This window comes from Pan troglodytes, chromosome 5 (assembly GCF_028858775.2).
Source record: "Pan troglodytes isolate AG18354 chromosome 5, NHGRI_mPanTro3-v2.0_pri, whole genome shotgun sequence".
NCBI lineage: Eukaryota > Metazoa > Chordata > Mammalia > Primates > Hominidae > Pan > Pan troglodytes.
In genome coordinates, this window is record NC_072403.2 from 179215581 (window position 1) to 179235167 (window position 19587).

General features: G+C 48.8%; 1 protein-coding gene across 5 annotated transcripts in view; it reads left to right on the forward strand.

Moving 5' to 3' along the window:
* Positions 1–8172: 8172 nt before the first annotated feature.
* Positions 8173–19587, forward strand: part of CCR6 (C-C motif chemokine receptor 6) — a 32174-nt gene continuing 20759 nt past the window's right edge. Inside the window, exon 1 of one of the 5 annotated variants that reach the window (XM_016956626.4) lies at positions 8173–8835. The gene's annotated coding sequence lies outside the window, so the exon portion shown is untranslated. Of the gene's footprint in view, positions 8836–18964; positions 19160–19314; positions 19367–19587 lie in introns of those variants that run through there. The other 4 variants (XR_010158252.1, XM_063813675.1, XM_063813677.1 and 1 more) reach the window with 4 other exon arrangements.

Here is a 19587-nt window from a genome sequence, read left to right on the forward strand (position 1 = left end):
TCCAGGGTGGGGGCTGCAGCCATCTGTGCAGGGGGTGCAGTACCTTGCTGTCTGGACTCAGTGATGTTAGGGTGGCCTTGGAGTAGGCGAGTGGGTGCTGCTATCCACGTATGCCAGGAAGAGGACCTGAGCGTGTTTACTTTTTGTCATAATAAGTTGCTGAAACAACTGCCCCTCCTTCTCAGTCCTTTAGTCCATCCCTAAGGGAAGGAGTGAGGGCCCCCTACCATTTGCCAAACAGGAGCTGTGCTTGGACACTCAGGGCCGGTGCACCTGCACTCTGACTCCCAACAAGGAAGTGTGGGGTATCTCTAAGTTTCTGTGGTTGCAGATGAGTTTCTGTTTCCCTTGCCCTCAGCCAGCCTCTCAGGAGGTCAAGGTTCTTTAGGTGGAGAGCCAAACTTTCATTCTCCGGTTCTCTGAGTCCTGTCTGTGTGAGTGCTGTGGGCTGAATGTGTTCCCCAAAATTCATATGTTGAAGCCCTCACCCGCAAGGCTTGATGGTATTAGAAAGTGGGAAGTGCAGGAGGTGATTAGGTCATGGGGGCAGAGCCTCAAGAATGGGATTGGGGCCTTTATAAAGGAGGCTCAAGAGAGTCAGCTCATCCCTTCCACCATGTGCGGACACAGGGAGAAGGTGCTATCTATAAACCAGGAAGTGGCCCTCACCAGACACCCAATCTGCAGCACCTTGATCTCAGACTTCCAGGCCCAGAACTGTGAAGGCTGAACTTCTGCTGTTCATAAAGCCACATGGTCAAAGGTACTTTGTTATAGCAGTCTGAACAGACAAATGCTGTAACAGTGTACCCTAGACTGGGCAGCTTAAGCAACAGACATTTATTGTCTCAGTTTTGGAGGCCAGGCCTCTGAGGTCCAGATGTCAGCAGGGCTGGTTCCTGCTAAGGCCACGAGGCAAGGATCTGTTCTAGGCCCCTCTCTTAGGCTTGCAGCTTGCTGACTTCCCCAAATGTGTGTTTGTGTATCTGTATCCAAATTTTCTTTTCTTTCAAGGACACCAGTCATATTGGATATTAGGACTACACTCATGACCTCATTTTAACCTGATGATCTGCAAAGACCCTATTTCCAAGTAAGGACACATGCACAGATACTGGGGGTCAGGACCTTGACATCTTCTGGGCGGGGGGCACATTCAGCCTATAATAATTCTGTTCTAATCATCTTCTAATCATCTTCCATTCACCTTTTCCATTGCACATGGCAGTGCCTCCAGGGATCTTCCCCACCAAAACGTCTACTCATATTGCTTCTGGCTCCACTTTGTAGAGAAACCCGATTTTCTCTATGGCAGCCAAGGGCAAGTCCCTCAGCCTGCAGAGTGACCCTCCATGGGGCCTTTGCAGAGCAGCATGGGCAGCCTCAGTGGGCACCACAGTGGCAGCCTCAGCTCCAGACTTGTTGGAAGCACGATGATGTTCCAGGTGGAAGGACTCTGCCTTGGGAACTAAAGTCTTGGAGACCCCAGAGATTCAGGAATGGGATGCAGCAATTTTGAGGATGTTTTAGCAGATGTAATTTCATGAAGAATTACCCTCTTTTGGTTCCTGGAACCATGAATTCTAGCCATGGATATTGACTTGGAACATTTGTGTGTGATTCAGACAGCATCGTAACATTTCAATGTGCTGTGCCCCAGTTATCCTATAAAGAAGTCTTCCATAGTTCATTCCAGCATTCTTTAATGCCAATCACTTGGGCTTGATGAGGACGGGATAAGCCTGCTGGCTATCACCACATGGCTTTGCCCCTTTCACGGGGAGCTGGATTTCTCGGAAGCTACATTCAATGGGATATCATCATGGTCATCACGGCATTCAGGGACTCTGCTGAGATGAGCAGAGGCACAACAGGCAGGAAAAGCAAATCCGAACTCAGAATCAGGGTCTATTGTAGTGAGAGCAGAGATCTGCCCTTCCATGCTGGAAGAAGCCCATGTGGTCGGCCTGACTCCAGGCAGCTGTCTGGTGTTTCCCACGTTGCAGTACCACAGCAGGGGCTCAGGTTTGGCAAGCTGAGCAAAGGTGTTAGTCAATCTTGGTGAAGGGAAGCCCAATCATAACTGAATCCCCTGCCTTGCCCGCTGGCATGGCTAGCAATAGGGGCCAGCTGGCACGGTCGGAGCAGAACCTGCTGTTCCAGTGATTCCATAGTGGGCCTCTCCTGGAGGGCATTGCGTGGGATGATTTTTTTGTGTTGGACCCATTTGAAGAGCAGCAGTCCATCCACACACACCCTTCTCCAACCTCCCTGACACTCGTTCCCCATCCTGAGCATCTCTCTGGTGAAGCCACTGACCCTGAGCAGGTATGAACTGAGGTTCTCACAGGAGGCCCTGGCAGGCCAACCATCATGTGTGCTCATCTTTCCCGAGGTGATCTTTCTCCTCTGTTGTACCTTAGAATGGTCTGAACTGGGCTGGCTGTGTGTCCACTTCCAGCTCGGGCCAGCACAGTGCACTGTGAACTCTATGAGGCCAAGTCTTCTTATCCTCATCAATTTGCACAGAAAATGCCCATGGAGCCATGGGCTTGGGTTGAGATAGAGCTAAACATGCTGGAAATGTGAGCAAACTGTGTATGCAACCGATGCTTCCAGGCCTGCTCAGGTCCAGGCCTGAATGTGCTACTTAATTGATGATGAAGTGGGGTTAAGTGTGCCCAACTGTAAGACCACATGGGTCATGTAATACCTTATGGGTCATGTAATACCTTGGGCATGCTGTGCATGATCAGCAACTCAGGCTCATTCATGTTTGATCTTCAGTGGACAGGCCATAAATACCAACAAGAGCTTGACCCCCAGATCCAGGGACCTGCTCTGTGATTTCCCAATCGGGGCCTCCTTAGTCTCCATTTGATTTTCCCCCTTGTGCCCCATAGCCTCATTCTAGGGATCCTGATCCACAGAAGCCACTTGGGGCTCACAGCACCTCTGGTCATCAGAGCCTGGGAGCAGGGTTATCTAGCCTGGGCCACTCTGGGAATTCTCATCTTGTCCTCAGACCCACAGAAAGCTGGCATCTTTTCAAGTCATCCAGTAAATGGTGTGAATAAGATAATCAAATATGTTGCTTAAAAATCCAAAGAAGGGCTGGGTGCAGTGGCTTACACCTAACATCCCAGAAGTATCACTTGAGCTCAGGAGTTCAAGACCAACCTGGACAACATGGTGAGACCCTGTCTCTAAAAAAAATTAAAAAATCTTTAAAAAAATCCAAAGAAGGCTTGACAGAGTTCAGCCTTCTCCTTAATTGTAGGAATTTCAATTCTAGATGCTTGGATCTGTGGGAACAACTCCAAGAACACAGGCCCCTTTGAGGCTAGAGGATTCATTTCCCACCCTCTGCCCCTTGTGTGTCTTTTCAAAACAACACAACTTTCTAATCCTGTTTTCTCAGCAATGAAAGCTTCACTGTAGTGCCCAGTGTGACGTCTGAGAGGCTGCCCCCTGACTAGCACTCTTCCTTTCCATGGACACAGATGACTAAATTACTCCAGTTGGTAAAAAGGCCAGTGAGCCAGTATAAGGAGAAGAGCTGAACACCTCCCTCCAACTTCACACTTACTGGGAGAGCTTCAGAAGCTCTCACTGGGATGTGAAGCATGGAAAGACACATTTCTAGAGAAACGAGGTCTCACGCATTAGTGTGGAGCTTGGAGCTTGGGGATATCTGATACCTGGTGTTTGCTACTTGCATGCTGCTATTCCCCAGTTTCTAGCATCGCTCTTGGCCCCTAAGCCACACTTCTCTTTCCACTTGGGGTGCCTGATTATGAAATTCACTCCTCTAAAGCCCCTCTAGCGTATGTCTAAATCATGCAATAGACTTTTACTTAATGTGTGGGGATGGTGGAGGGCTGGCTATGTTGTAGCAAAGGCCAGGACAACCTGAAACTGAATATGAGAAATTTCTACCTCTAAATTCCTGTTGTTATATTATGCCAGTAATATATCCCCAACTCCAGCCTAGATTGACCTGTGGGCCTACATTAGCAGATTCAAAAGCATCCATTAGTAGATAATCCTTATCAATAAGGAACAGATAAGCCCACAATTACTTCCCTTATTTATTGTACCACCCAAGGATACCCAAGAAACTTGTTAGTTCTTGCTTACCATTTTCACTTTTCCGCAAATATAGTACTCAGTAAAGACGCAGAGACTGGCAGCACTGGTTATTATCTGGGCTCTGACTATACTGAGTGTGGGCTTGCTGACTAAATATCAGAGTATTAGAATGGACTTGGTGTGTGAGTAAAGTAAGTGGGGGTTAAAAGGAATGAAGTGCTGCATTCATAGATGATAGTATTAGGTTGGTGCAGATGTAATTGCTGTTTTTGCCATTACTTTTAATAGCAAAAAACTCAATTATGTTTGCACCAACCTAATAAAATTTCATAATTAATTTTCCTGAGAAGTGGCAGGGACAAAATTAACAAACATAATGGACAATTTAGGTAAATTATGGTGTTAAAAACCACCATCGATTTTTATAGGAAGCAAGGGTTTTGATGAACAGTGTTCTTACATTTGTAGTTGACACCAAGGACAATGACATCCCGTCCTGACATAGTCCTTGGAACCAAGTTAGAGACAATGCCCTGGGTTGGATAAACCCCATGTCTGAAACCAGATGGGGAGCAACCCGCTGCCTTTTAACTAATCTGTCATTGGGCCACCGCTAGAATGTTCTGGGGACCGAGTAATCTTTGGAGGGTTAGAAGGCAATGCAATACATGCATCGCCCCGCCCTCAGTCCCCAGCCCCTTCTCTGTCTTACTCAGTTGGCTAAACCACAGCCCTTGTTGAATTCACCTCTCCTCCTACTCAGCTACTGCACCTACATAACTGAATGTGTCTGAAAAGAGACGAGAACATAGTGGCGACTGCTTCATTTTAAGTTTATGGCTGCTGACTGGGCAGTTAGAATTCTCTAGCCCCTTGCTTCTCCCTCTTCCTGGATGGCTGATTTATTCCTTTTCCTTTTTTCTTAAAACTAGGATGCCTCTTTTTCCATCTTCCCCCTCAGCAGATGCCTTGGTTTCCTATTTCCCTAAGAAGATAGGAGCAATCAGAAGAGAGCCCCCATGGCCACTCACCAACGCACCCACCTGTCTCCTGGCCTCTGTGACCCCGGGCTCCGCCTCCTCACCTGCCACCAGGGAGACTAGCCCCATCCCCGACACAGCCCCTTCTCCAGGGGGTGCACTGAGTGCCTGCCCTTTTGTCTACTCTACAGACACTTCTCCCTTCTCTTTCCTTCACAGTCAGCATTTTCCTCTTTATGGGGTCATCCTTACCAATATGACCCGATCTTAAACAAAATATGTTTTGCTCCAGTGTCATCTCCAGCTGAGACCCATGTCTGTTTCTCTCCACACAGCCTCCCTGGAATAAATGTTTGCATTCTCTCCTGTGTTTATCCCTCTCCCAGCCAGGTATCCTCCCACACCACTCCATGCCATTGAGCATGACCACACGTGGCACGAGAAGCTCATCTGGTTGCCACGTGTGTGCCAGGTGGGGCGGGGTCCAGATGTGCCCACTTTGGGTGTCTCCAAGTCCTCAAGGGCTGCCGGGTGGGGGCTCCGCAGCTTGGTCTTACTCCGAGACCACAATGATCTCCAAGTTGCTACATACAGTGGTCAGTTTTCAGTTTTGTGCTGCTTGTGGTCAGCAGCATTGACATAGCCGACGTTCTCTCCATCTGGAGGCAACTGCTCCTCTTGGCCGTCTGCTCTCACTGCCTGGGTGCCCTAGCTGGTGGCTCCTCAGTGCACACCTCCTGCCTGAGCTCCACCCTCAACTCCATTTCTCACTGAGAACACCAGATATCTGCACTGGAATCTTCTTTTTTATTCTTTATTTTGTTTATTAATTTATTTTTTGACACAGAGTCTCACTCTGTCACCCAGGCTGGAGTGCAGTGGCGCAATCTTGGCTCATTGCAGTCTCCACCTCCCAGGTTCAAGTGATTCTCCTGCCTCAGCCTCCTGAGTAGCTGGGACTATAGGCTTATGCCGCCACCCCCGGCTAATTTTTTTATTTTTAGTAGAGCTGGGGTTTCACCATGTTGACCAGGATGGTCTCGATCTCCTGACCTCGTGATCTGCCCGCCTCGGGCTCCCAAAGTGCTGGGATTACAGGCGTGAGCCACCGTGCCCGGCCTAGTCTTTATTTTTAATTGACAAATAATAATTGTACATATTTATGGTGTACATAGTGATGTTTCAATAGCTGTAATGTACAGTGATTAGAGGAGGGTAATTGGCATATCCATCACCTCAAACATTTATCATTTCTTCGTGTTGGGAAAGTTCAATATCCTCCTTCTAGCCATTTGCAGTGATATGATATAAACTCTGGTCATCCTGCAGTGGCATGGAACATGAGGACTTATTCTTCCTGTCTCGCTGTGATCTTGTGTCCTTTCACAAAACCCTCCCTATCCTCTTCCCCCTCCCCTTCCCAGCCTCTAGCATCCTCTGTTCTACTTTTTGCTTCTATGAGATCCACTGTTTTTTAGCTTCCACACATGAGTGAGAACATGAGGTGTTTAACTTTCTCTCCCTGGCTTAACTTAGCGTAACGTCCTCCAGTTCCACCCATCCTGCGGAGCATGCCAGGAGTTCCTTCTGCTTTCTGGCTGGGTAGCATTCCACGGGTAGAGACAGCACATTTTCCTTACCCATTCCTCTGCCGAGGCACACGTCGGTTGGTTCCATGTCTTGGCTCTTGTGAATATGCACTGGGATGTTCTAGTGGCTGCTTTAATGTCTCAATTTGCTAACCGGCTTCCTGTGAACACTCCCTCCCACCCCAGACCCACCTCCTCCTCATATTCCCAGCGCATTGAATGAGCAGCTTTCACTGCACAGGCCAGACACCTGGACCCATCCTCTGTGCTTGTCCTTTTGTCAAATCTCACATCCAGTCTGCCAGTAAATCCTGTTGAGTTTGTTTCCGAAATATTCCCCTCACGTCTTACCCGGGTGGTCTTCTTAATTCTGCCTGAAATCCCTTGAATCCATTTTCAGCACTGCTGCCAAAGTGATCTTAGAATGGAAGTCAGATAATGTCACTCCGAAGTCTTAGTAACATCCCGTCTTCCCTGGAGGAGGCAAAGTCACTGTGGTGGACTGTGAGGCCCTGCGACCGGCCCCTCACCTCTGACTACAGCTCTCATCCCTCCCTGGCTCACCTCACCCTCACTGAGCTCCTTCATTGCTTTGAACAGGTCAGGCAAATTCTGCATCAAGGACTTCACCCAAAGTGCTTTTCCTCCAGGTACACACGTGGCTCACTCCTTCCCCTCTTCTGGGGCTCTATTTAAATGCCACATTCTCAGTGAAACCTCCCCTGTTCACCCTCATTGAAATTGCAGCTGCCTCAGTTGCACTTCCCTGCTTGATTTTTCTCCACGGTATTGGCTAACTTCCATACTACGTATCTTTTCATTCATTTTTTTTTTTTGGTTGTTACCTGTGTTCCATGACTAGAATGGAAACCCCAGGAGGCCAAGACTTTTACCTGTTTTAGTCACTGCCATATCCCTTGTGCCTGAAGCAGTGCCCAGCACGCGGTGGGCATGAGGAAGTGTTTACTGGAGGAATCGCTGAACTGCCGTGTGGTACAAAGAGGATGTGGAAGACCTAGGGCTTATTTTCTGAATTCACTACTCCTGGCTCATACATTCTTGGGAAGTTACTCAACGCGTTTTGTGCTGGTTTCTTTCCATCTACAAAATGAAGGTCACAATGTCCATTCTCCCAAAATTGTTTGTCAGGATTAAATGAAGTAATAAACATGAAAAGTACTTTCTAAATTGTATTACACATGCATTAATTAACATTTAACAATGCTATTTATAATCATTTGAGAAAGGAAGGAGAGGGGTGGATGAACTAGAGTTGTAGACTCTCACTTCTGTCCCTGCAGAAGCCGTTGGCGTTTCCTATCGAGCAACAATTTTGGACTTTCCTTAGGGGATTTGTAGCTTGCTTATTATAGACCTAAGTGGAGAAGGTAACCTAGATTTCCCCTTAAATTACGAGGTTGTTCTTAAGCTGAGCGCTGACAGTTGCCTTGGGAGTATGGAAACTTAGGGGTTTCTGCGTCCTCAAATTGGTCAAGTTGTGACACGTGGCCACAGATTGTAGAAAATGGCTAACAAAACAACATGAGTATTTTGAGGGTGGAATTTCTCCTTTACGCTTAGGGTATGCCTTCTTTTGTGGCTGCCACCGACCTGCAGTGGGATATTGGTGAGATACTCATTCTCTATTCACTGGGTCTTTACTCATAAAGCATATGTCATATGGTATTTTCAGGTTTTTTTATTCTCTTAAGAAAACTGTAGAGCCTTTCAGAGAACTTTACAATCATTTGAATTAATTTGTAATTTCCAGGAAGAATCAAGAAATATTCCACAGATCAATAATTCTGAAACAAAGAAAAATTTACATCTGAAATTGAAATTACCAAGTGACCTAGTTACATCAACCCATCTTCCTTCCTCCACCTTATTTGTCTCCTTTCTGTGATCTGAAGTGTGTGCTGAGGAATAAAACTTGTGGTAAGGAGGGCAGCCCAGCACACCACCCAGTGTATGGGTGAAGGAGGCAGCAGTGTGGCCGGAGAGGAGAGCTGGGCTGGGAACACAGGAAGGTCCCCAGGACTCTGTGGTCATCAGTAAGAGAGGGCCCACGTGTATATGCTGGTGAACAGAAATCTCAACCTTTTCAAAGTCTGACATTTAAGAGAAAAAACTGTGGCTGTTGGTTTGTGGAACAGACAGCTCCTTCTTTATTGGTAAGTTTTTTTTTGTCTTGGAACTTAGAAAATATTGTATTTCTTTTGTCTCAATAATTGTTTTATGCTTTGGAGGTAATAGAGTATTACAAAAGTTTATGTTATCAAGTCATGCATTGCGAATACTTATTTATTTAGGCTACTTTAGTCATCCCAAAAAGAAAGAAGAGATGCTGACCTTTGTTGAGTCTATTATGTGACATGCTCTATTCTAGAGACTTTGGTATGTGTTATTTTATGTAATTCTGAAGACAATCCTGGCAGGTAGGTGTGAGGCTATTTTAAAGAGTTAGGGGGGTAAAGTCACACAGCCAGAAGATGGCCATGGAGGGTTGGGAGGCAGATTTTTCTGATCCTAGTCTGTGTTCTTTCTATCTCACAAAGACATTCCATACCATCTGCAAGTCGCTTTTGACTAGCACTCGACAAAGAAGTATAGGGACATTGGAAACGCTCTAATAGACCACAACCACCTTTGAAAGAGCAGTCATCTCTATGAGCCATAACTATAAGGAAGAAATGCAGATCCCACAAACCAAAATGGAACATGTCTCCCAAACTTCTCACCCTGGGGGCTGTGGCTGCTGCAGAACAGGGGGTGCTGGTGGATCTAACATGAATGAGGCTCGATGGAGGGGCTGGCTTTGTGCGGGAGGTTGGGATGAACAAGGGCAGCAGGTGGCATCGCAGGTGAGAAGCACATCCCAGGAGGGAGGAAAGAGCCACAGCGTGCTGACGAAGGTGGGATGGGGTGAGGTGGGAAAGACACAGAGAAGCCCAGAGCCAGCTTCGTGGAATACACAGATGTGTCTGGAACGTGTGTCTCTGGATACACTGATGGGTCTGCTTCAAGAGAATTCTTGATGCTGCAATGCATCAGAAGGAGTTCTAGTGATAGCATTGTCTCCCAAGTGAAAGTGATAAACCAGTGACAGTCAGTTTCACTGTGTTGTGGGTGAATGTATTTATGTCATTTAACAATACTGCGATTCCATTTGTATGACAATCTCGGATGCACTTGTTGTAATTTTGCATTATGTCTTCTCTAATTAAACATCTGAACCCTCTGAGGCCTGACTTACCTGGAGCTCTCTTATCTAATAATATCAACCTCTAAGGCAGCCTGAGAAAGAGGAAATGAACCCAAAGAGACTCTGCACCAAAATAGATACCACGAAGCCTGTACCCAAACTTGGTGTGTTTTTCTCCCAGGGGAGACCCTCAGGTGCACATTCAGATACACTGGCTCTTATTTTAGGCACAGTTCTGATAAGGGGGGGCTGTTTGGTTTCCCAGCCCAGAGCTTATTGGAAGCGACACATTCAGTGGGAATGTCACCTGCTGGAGTCAGGCACGCTGGAAGTGATGAGGAATGGCAGACAGCAAGGTGCAGTCAAGAGGTGGGCTGGAAGAACCCCAAAACACAGAGAGGGCAACTCAGTAGACCTCACATGGGCCCATTTAATGCGGAAGCAGATACTGTAGTTCCAAGTATTGGAAGGATCTCAGTGTGGAATTTGGTGTGCTGCTGCAGGTGAGAAAGCACACGTCCCCAGCGGCTCCACGAATGGGGCCCAGGCAGGGTTGGACGATGCCCAGCTCCCCTGGAGACAGCCAGAAATCTCATCACATGTCTTAGCAATATTTTCACCCATCAGATCCCAAGTTTTAAATGTTTAAAATGATTAGTTGAAAGTTAATTTGAAATAGGCTTCCCCAAGACCAAAATGTTGGTTGGACATTGCTGTGTTGCTGAGTAAAATACAGTAAATATGCAGCGCATCCTTCAGCGTTCAGATGACTGCGTTAGAGAGGATGGGACATCTAGGAAAGACACGCATTCCTCTTTACTTTTTAAAGCACTCCTATTTTGGGGGATAGAATGAGAAGACGGATAGATGAAGAAAGGGAAAATGGAACAAAGAAAGGAAAAAGGGCAGGGCAAGGAAGAGGTTCCAGGATAAAATAGACATGAGATCTTATGAGCAGAGATTGTTAGGGCAGGGTGGGTGGACCAGGTCACACAACCGTGACAGACACGGCTCTGGGCTCTGACAACCGCGTCACAGCAGACAGGATCAAGATGCAAAGCAGGGCCCTTCGGCAGCCGGCGCATGACCTGGAGCTGGGTGTAGGAGGTCTCTCCGGCAGCTTCTGCCTCTCCCTCCTCACCTTCCCTTGATTGGGCTCATGTCATGGGGACGTCATCCTCCCTGTGCTGTCCCCACCTCCTGCCACACAAGCTGCCTGAAATCCTAGGGGCTGGTGGAGATGGTGGTTTGATGGGTTATAAATCACATGACTTAGCTGAGAAGGTCTAGCTCCCTCCTGCTCCCAGGTGGTCTTCTGAGCAGTGCTAGACCTCGAGAGGAGTTCAGAATCACAGGACCGCAGGACCCAGCCCTGGTCTATCCACCCAGAACCTACATTTCAACCCCAAGGAGAGGCAATTCATAAGCACAGTGCACTTGGAAACCCTTCCTCCAGGCATAGGAAACCCCAGTCCAGAGGCATCACTTCATATTTCGGAGGGGTTACTGCCATTGAGTGGCCTAAATTTCAAACCCTGGCACGGAGATGAGCAGGGCCCCCTTCTCTATGCAGAGCCCCCTGGCCGAGGCCTGCTGTGACGGCTGCTGTAACCAGCCTGTGGCTCTGATGTCACTGTGCACACGTCACCCTTTTTCATTTCTGTAGCAGTTTATAAGTCAGTGAGGCTGTTCCCGGCAGACAGAAATGGAAATTAGCACACTGAATCTGGGTCACCGAGCAGCGCTGTAAATCCCAGGGGAGGCCCCGTCCTTAGCTCTGCATCCAGTGAGGACCTGAGGTGAGGATGTCTTCACAGATCCAAGGGAGGAGGCTTTAGACACATAAATCTGTGTGATTATCCAATGGCAAGATCATTTGATAGGAGATCCCCAACCTAAAAAGAATGTGGCTTTCAGATCTCTTTCTGGTAGACAAACAGATGTTTTAGTAAATCAAAAAATCAGCCTTGTGAGTGTAATTAAGTGACTACGTAATAAAATCAGTCATTTTCCTTTGCTCTTTTTGTCAGAATGAGTCTTTTCAGGTTCTGTAAAGAATCTGTCTCCTCCGACATACATCGCCAAGACAGCGGCGGGCTAATGGGGGCTGTGCTGCCCACTCCTCAGACACTGGGTGGGGGTCTCACTGGTCCACCCCGCAGTTGGCTGGTGGGTCAGAGAGTGTGCCAGCCAGACCCCAGCGCCCAGCGCCCTCTAGATGTTGCAGAAGGGCGAGAGAGGCTTTCTGTGGTCCTCATTCTGTGAGCAGACCTGTCCTTTCTGGCAGTCAATCATGCCTTTGTGGAATACGATTGCGAGATTTTTAAGTAAGTCAGAGGAAAGCTGATTCCGCTGGAAGTCGGTTTTAGAGCTGCTGAGAGCTGTTTCATTCATCATAAAAATCTTGTTGGTTCAACACTACCTCTTTTTCAACATTCCTGGTGTTTAAGCAGGGTGCCTTGTCCAAAACCCTAGCGTCTTTTCCCCGTTTTCTGTATCTGACTTGAAGCAAAATAGTATTGTCCACTGTTCTGGAAACTAACACAGAAAGAAATTGTGACCATGGCAGCACTCACACAATAGTTTATCTGGAAACGTCTAGAAGGTGTTATTTTTCCAGCAGTGAAAATTAGTGATATCCATAATAGTCACTATAATTAGTCCTTTTGCTTTTCTTAGAAATTCTGTTTCATTATGCAACCAGCTTATTTTGTTATGAAATGAAAGTACAAAGAGAAATTTCTAATAATTACATTTCTTATATTTCTACCTCCTTATACAAACACCATTATGATTTTCATGTCTCTTCTCATACTTGTGGCAGTTTCTCACTTTTATTGCTAAAATTTTGCAAAACTGAGGCTGTATCTAAAATGTCATGGTCAGGGTTGGAAGTTTAAATTTGAGACCTCAAAGAAGATTTTTCAAAGGGGATGCTATGAAAAGCTCCCCATTTTCCTCCTAGTTCAAAGATCCGCAGGCGTTATAAAGCGAATGACTACTGGTTAGGTGGAATTCATTTCTGAAGCCGTGGCTGCCACCAGGAGGGAGCACACCAGCAGGCCTGGATGGGCGTTGTTGTGTCTCCTTTCTTGAAAAGCTCCAGGGTCCAACTGCAAGAAGAGATCACGAGAGAGAATGCGGAACTCCTGGCTCTGTCTCTGGACAACATTCCAGAGGTTGTGCTGGAGCCAGAAGGAGCGCTTTCTTATGCCGCTGTCTCCTTCCCGAACTCTCCAGAGCCTCTGGAGTCTTTCACCGGGGCCTCCCCGCCCTCGCTCCCTCTTGGGAATTCTCTCTCTCCAGCACCCCCGACGCTTTCTGTTTTAGATCAAGTTGACCTTTCTGGCTTGACACCCTTTCCAGCACAGGAGGCAGCTGGGCCTTTCTCTGAGGCCCTCCTCTCAGCCCACAGCGCGGCAGATCCCTGCGGGGAAATGTGTCCTCCCTTCTCCCAGCCCAAGCCACCTCCTCCCACCTGCATGGCTTTTGGCCAAAGTTCTCCTTTTGCTTCAGCTGAGAGTAGAGCTGCTCTTTCTCCCTGCAGGCACCCTTCACATACTGACGGCAGCCGCCCCCTCGGCCTCCCGCTGCACCCCGCCCCTCATTTCCAGTGGCCCTCTTGCTTTCTCAGGTGTCAGGGCTTCCCGCCTATGCCACCCCCTAGCAGAGAGGCACCCAGGGGTACCCTAACCATTGCAGAGGAGAAGGGCGACCGCCTCCCAGTCCCGGACGCCTGCACATCCGTTAGGCCCAGAGTGGCTGGCCTTCCTGCTGTGGCAGCACTGTCCTGATTTTAGCACAGACGTTTCTACTTTCCGGGAAGTCTCTGGAAAACTGGGAGGGTTGGCCCCCTAATCCTGGGAGAGCCAGGAAGATAATGCTGCAGGAGATGACCCGTCCCGTGGGTGAGGGTTCCCTCCCCTCCCGCGGTGGGTGGAGGGTGACTCCTGTCGTCCTCCTGTGGCCGGAGAGCTGTCCATCATCCATCACTGATTCCTCTCCACTTCTGCGCTGTTCCTGAGGGCTGAGCACAAAGACTTCTTAGAAAACCAGAGTTCAGGGTGCTTGGATGGAAAGTGTCCAAGAATACTGCTGCGTCTCCGACCACCACAGCCTCTTTATCCCTCCCCACCACAGTCCCGCATCCCTCCCCACCACAGTCCCCGCATCCCTCCCCACCACAGTCCCCGCATCCCTCCCCACCACAGTCCCGCATCCCTCCCCACCACAGTCCCCGCATCCCTCCCCACCACAGTCCCCGCATCCCTCCCCACCACAGTCCCGCATCCCTCCCCACCACAGTCCCGCATCCCTCCCCACCACAGTCCCCGCATCCCTCCCCACCACAGTCCCGCATCCCTCCCCACCACAGTCCCCGCATCCCTCCCCACCACAGTCCCGCATCCCTCCCCACCACAGTCCCCGCATCCCTCCCCACCACAGTCCCCGCATCCCTCCCCACCACCGTCCCCGCATCCCTCCCCACCACAGTCCCCGCATCCCTGCCCACCACCGTCCCGCATCCCTCCCCACCACAGTCCCCGCATCCCTGCCCACCACCGTCCCGCATCCCTCCCCACCACAGTCCCCGCATCCCTCCCCACCACAGTCCCCGCATCCCTCCCCACCACAGTCCCCGCATCCCTCCCCACCACCGTCCCCGCCTCCCTCCCCACCACCGTCCCCGCATCCCTCCCCACCACCGTCCCCGCATCCCTCCCCACCACCGTCCCCGCCTCCCTCCCCACCACAGTCCCCGCATCCCTCCCCACTACAGTCCCCGCATCCCTCCCCACCACCGTCCCCGCATCCCTCCCCACCACAGTCCCCGCATCCCTCCCCACCACCGTCCCCGCGTCCCTCCCCACCACCGTCCCCGCATCCCTCCCCACCACCGTCCCCACGTCCCTCCCCACCACCGTCCCCGCATCCCTCCCCACCACAGTCCCCGCATCCCTCCCCACCACCGTCTCTGCATCTCTGCCTACCACAGCTGCATCTTATGTCAGAAGAGTGTTGGAGGGATCTGGGCGGTGGGAATGGAAGGTGTTGCCTGCTTGTTTTCAGTTAAGGAAATAACCTGTCTCCTGGGTTTGCTGCTTACTGGAACTCTATTTTCTTTTTTGAGTCTCCCTGTCAGTCCTTAATGTTTTCCACCCCTGTGGTCTCTATTCCCTCAATGTATTCTTCCTTCTTGAACCCTTTAGTTAAGCTCTCACTTGGACATTCTTAAAGAAATTTTGTCTCAAAGAGCACTGAGAACAGTAGTGAAGAAATGCACAGGTCGCTTTTCAGTGCTCAAATTCTTCACTCTGCAGGTTTCCTATAAGCACTTTTCTGTTTTTTTTTTTTTTTTTTTTTCTTTAAAGACAATGTACTAATATTTTAGGACCTATCCTCTGGCCACTTCTGAAGTGTCACTTTTCCAACTTCAATCTGTCCTTCTGCTTCGTAAACTTGAGCCCAACATTCCAGCAGTTCCATCTGCGTCTCTGGGTTTAATTACAACCTCTCCATGCAAGACTGTTCCTGCATCTCTTGCTAAGCCCCCTCTTTATGACTCAATAGTGGTAACTTCCATGCCCGTCTCCACCACCACGACAACAATCAAAATTACAAAGCTGCCACTGTGCACCTAATGCTGTGTGAGGCATGAACTTTGTCTTCGATCTTCGCATGAATCATTTACAAATCTAAAATCCTCGTGTGTTGATTAGGAGACAGACATCTAGAGGTGAACTTGAAAAGTGACTTTCGATTCTTGACACGAGTCTAAAGTCATGTCAAGAATCTCCAAGAATTTTCAGTTACACGAGACATCAATCTCTTCACATTCCAGGTACTTCCAATGACATCCATTTTCTTCCCTCTTAGACCAGTTTCTATAACTGTTCTTCCACGTAGAAATAAATTAGTAAATAAAAAGTAAGCTTTCAGTTTGATTTCCCTATTTCTGTCCCGATATAAAATTTGGCATCATCTTGATTCCCCTTTTGCTTGTTCCTTACTGATATTTTCCAAAACACCTCCCCACATCATTTTCTCTTCACATGTATCCCAGAAAGGTATGAACTTTTGGATCAGATGACATGGCTTTGAGATTGGCTCTTCAACTTATTGGTGTATGAACTTGAGGAAGTTGCGTTTTTCCTCTGAGTTTCAGTTTTCTCATCTGTCACTTGAGGAGGACTATGACAACCCCAGGGCCCCTGGGCCTGTAGTGAGGATTAATGAAAATGAATGGGTGAAATGGCGAGGGTCAGCCCCACATGCTGGACGCCCGTGGTCCCGGCTCCGTTCTCTACTCTGTGACGTCAGGCAGGGCTGCCGCCAGGAGGAGGGTGCACCTGCCCTGTGACCTGCTCTTCTCCCTACTGTAAACTCGCTCCCGGTCCCTCCACGGCCCACAGACATCTGTGTCTTTGTATTGCTGCCAGCCTTCCGGTCCTGCAGCCACCCACCCCAGCTCCCCACTGAGGGCTGGTGCCCCCACCTGTCCTTACTGCTCTCCACCTCAGTGCCTTTCTGCCTCCCCACCCAGGCTCACCTGTTTGTCCCCGAATTGCCTTCCTCCCCCTGCCTACCTGGTCAGATCTGAGTCGCCTTCCTGGCTGAGTCCCAGCCTTTCATGAAGAGCCTGACGTCCAGGAGGCTGGAGGTGGAGGGGCTCCTGTGTGCTCCCTCCTGTGAACTGGACGCTCGCAGTGGCATTTCTTCACTGATCCGTCACACGTAGGCTCTCTGCACATCACATGTTGCTTGTATTGTCATGTATTTAGGCCTCAACTTTCCAACTATGAGTTCCCAAAAGGTGGGAAGTAAATGCCATACTTTTAACTATTTCTGTAGCTTGTGTGCTGTACATAGTAACTATCTGAAAAAATGATTCATATCTGAAAAATAATTTATAACAGGTGTTCTCCTGGCTATTTGGGAGAGTAATTTTCAGGCCAGCTACTTTATGGGGTAGAATAACACAGAGTGACTCCCCAGGCCCAAATGTATTAGCATATACAGTGAGCATTGAAGGATACACCATTTGACATCTTTGTAAACTCCAGAATTCAAGGTGTCAGCACAGCTTGTACTTCCTCTTATAAAATGTGTTTTTGTCCCTACTAGAGAATTTGCTGATGTAATTTGTTAAGTAGCCTTTTTTTACTTTTTTATGAAGAAAAAGATATAGATCCAAACCACATAACACAGATCCAAGCACTGCTGGGCTCGGTAGTCTATGTTTTTGCAATGGGTGTGAGCCTGTGGCTGCCTGCCAGCTGTCATTGTTGTAGGTTTCTTCTTCCTGTCCCTCCACTCCCAGCACCTGTGCTAACTCTAGGCTTTCCTGGGGAGGGTTTTGTAAAAACCAACAAATGACGCTTTTATTTTAATTTGTTTTGTTTTTTAAAAACATGTTCATTACTTCAGAAGTTTTGTGCACACAATGAGAGTAGAAAACTGCCCCAGTTATCTACCACCTTGAGTCATGGTGGCTTTAACAGTGATTTATTTACAATCTCTTGTGGCTCTGGGGGTCAACTGGGCTTGGCTGAGTGCTTCTCAGTTGGGGCCTCCACTGCAGGTACTATCAGAGAGTGGGTGGGAGCCATGTCATCCGAAGGCTCTATTGGGCTGGGGGCTCCCACATGTGGCCGGCAGGTGGTGCACTGCTGCTGCCTGGTATCTCAGCAAGAATTCCCAACCAGCTCACCACATTGACTTCCTCAAAGTTTATACAGAGTGTTACTTTAGGGGTTAACAAAGCATTTACTATCTTTTCAACTTTGCTGATAATTTCAAAAGATGACTGACACCCAGATGACCAATGTCCACAAAGTGGTGTGCCATGGCCTCCAGTGTGTGTGCTATGGCCTCCAGTGTGTGCAGAGCCTGTTTGTGAATTAAAGGCAATCACAAGGAGAAACGGTCATGGTGACCCATTCTGAGCTGTACACAGTGTCCTCTGTAGGATTGTAGCCAGAGGCAAATGGCTTTCCTAGAAATGCCTCAATGTGAGTTTTAAAGCAATTCCTTATGACTGTTATCTGAATTTACCAAACTGTCCCTGGCTTTTCTTAGGAATGAACTTCTGATGTTACTGGGGAATTTTCTGCCTGGAAAATTATTATTATGAAACATGTGACTGTAAGCCACATTCCTTGCCTTTTATGCACCTCACAGTGTCTATGCAAATGAACAATGTGATTTTAAATTTGAGGAAGTTTCAATAAGAGTGAGATCTAAGAGAATCTTTAATATAGGGGCATTTTTAGAGAGATAAAAACCAAATGGGTCTCAGCTTTCTCAGGGTGACATATAATTTAGATTTGACTTGGAACTATGGAAGGAATATGGGGCAAAGGACATGAGAAGCATTGCAGAGGTCAGTGCCATATGGAGCTTCCACCTCAGCTCTCGAAGTAAAGGCAACCAGCCCAGGCTGGGAGCCAGTCAGCAGCAGGGTCTCAATCTCCATCCACTACTTTCCCCTCTGGGGCAGGGAGGGTGTTGCAGGGAGGAGGCCACTCTTGGAGACCTCCAGATCCCTGCCTCTGTGCAGTCTAACAGAAGGGGCCCCCACAGTGGCCGTGAGTCTCTTTGTTCTGCAAGGAAGGGGGTGTCATTGGGCCTCCTGGGTCCCTCAGCATCTGCGTGGCCACACAACGCGGTTTTGTTCAACATGTTACATTTCTGCTTAATTAATGTTCATTTTTGGTCCCCAGCAAAGTCCAATCTGTTTTTCGTTTTCTTTGTTTTCTTTCCAGGCAGGCATTGCCAGGGCTAATCATCTATAAAAGGGCTTACTTTCTTACCTTCATGCTAAGCAAGACCATCCAAGGGCAGTGTTAGAGGGCACCTGAGAACGCAGGAGGGGTGTGTTACCTGGTGGCCTGTTTCTTCCTCCTATGGGCAGCCCTTCTACAGGAAGCAGAAGCCTCAGGGGCGATGGTAGAAATGAGGAGGAGGGGATGGAGCTGAGGTAGCAGGGGAGGGGTCGGAAGAGCAGAGGGGAGGGTCTTGCTTTGTTCGCCATCCAATAATCAGCAGGTTTCGGGTTGGGGTGAACTACTGGGGAGCAGCGCCCCAGGGCTTCTCTCAGATGGAGGAGGGACAGGTCACCCAGAGTGAAGGAAGTTGTGAGCTCTGTTAGAGGGAAACAGCCAGGACTTAGTCAGGAGAGGCTTTGTTTGGAAGGATTGTTGTAAGGCAGGGAAAGGAATGATGGCAGCAAGAGGACCCCGTGACCATAGGTCTGCAAGCGCTTCAAACAGAAAAGGCCCTTCTTTTATCCAGTAAGAGGGAGCCACTGGGGCCAGCAGGGTCTTTGGAGGGGACCCTGGACAAACCCGGGAAAATGGCCAGTGGGGTTGAGCAGGACACAGGTCCTGCTGTGTCTAGCTGATTCCCCAGAGAGATGATAAGGGGTGCGCTCCAGCTTCTCAGGCTCACTCAGGCGTGAGGACGTGGAGCTCAGGGCTCTGCAGGAAGGAGCGACCCAGGTGATGTGTGGTCAAGACAGAGCAGAGCTGGGCAGCGGGCAGTGGAGCCTCGTGGGCAGCCTGGGGGTGGGGAGGCACAGTGCACTGGGAGGGAGAAAGTGTGAGTCCGTCAGGCTGGTGAGAATTGATCACGAGCCTATTGTCTGTAAAACTTTTGTTATTTCCTGAGACGTGGTTCACAGCAACCCAGGTGCGAACAACCTTATGATTCTAGGGCTCTT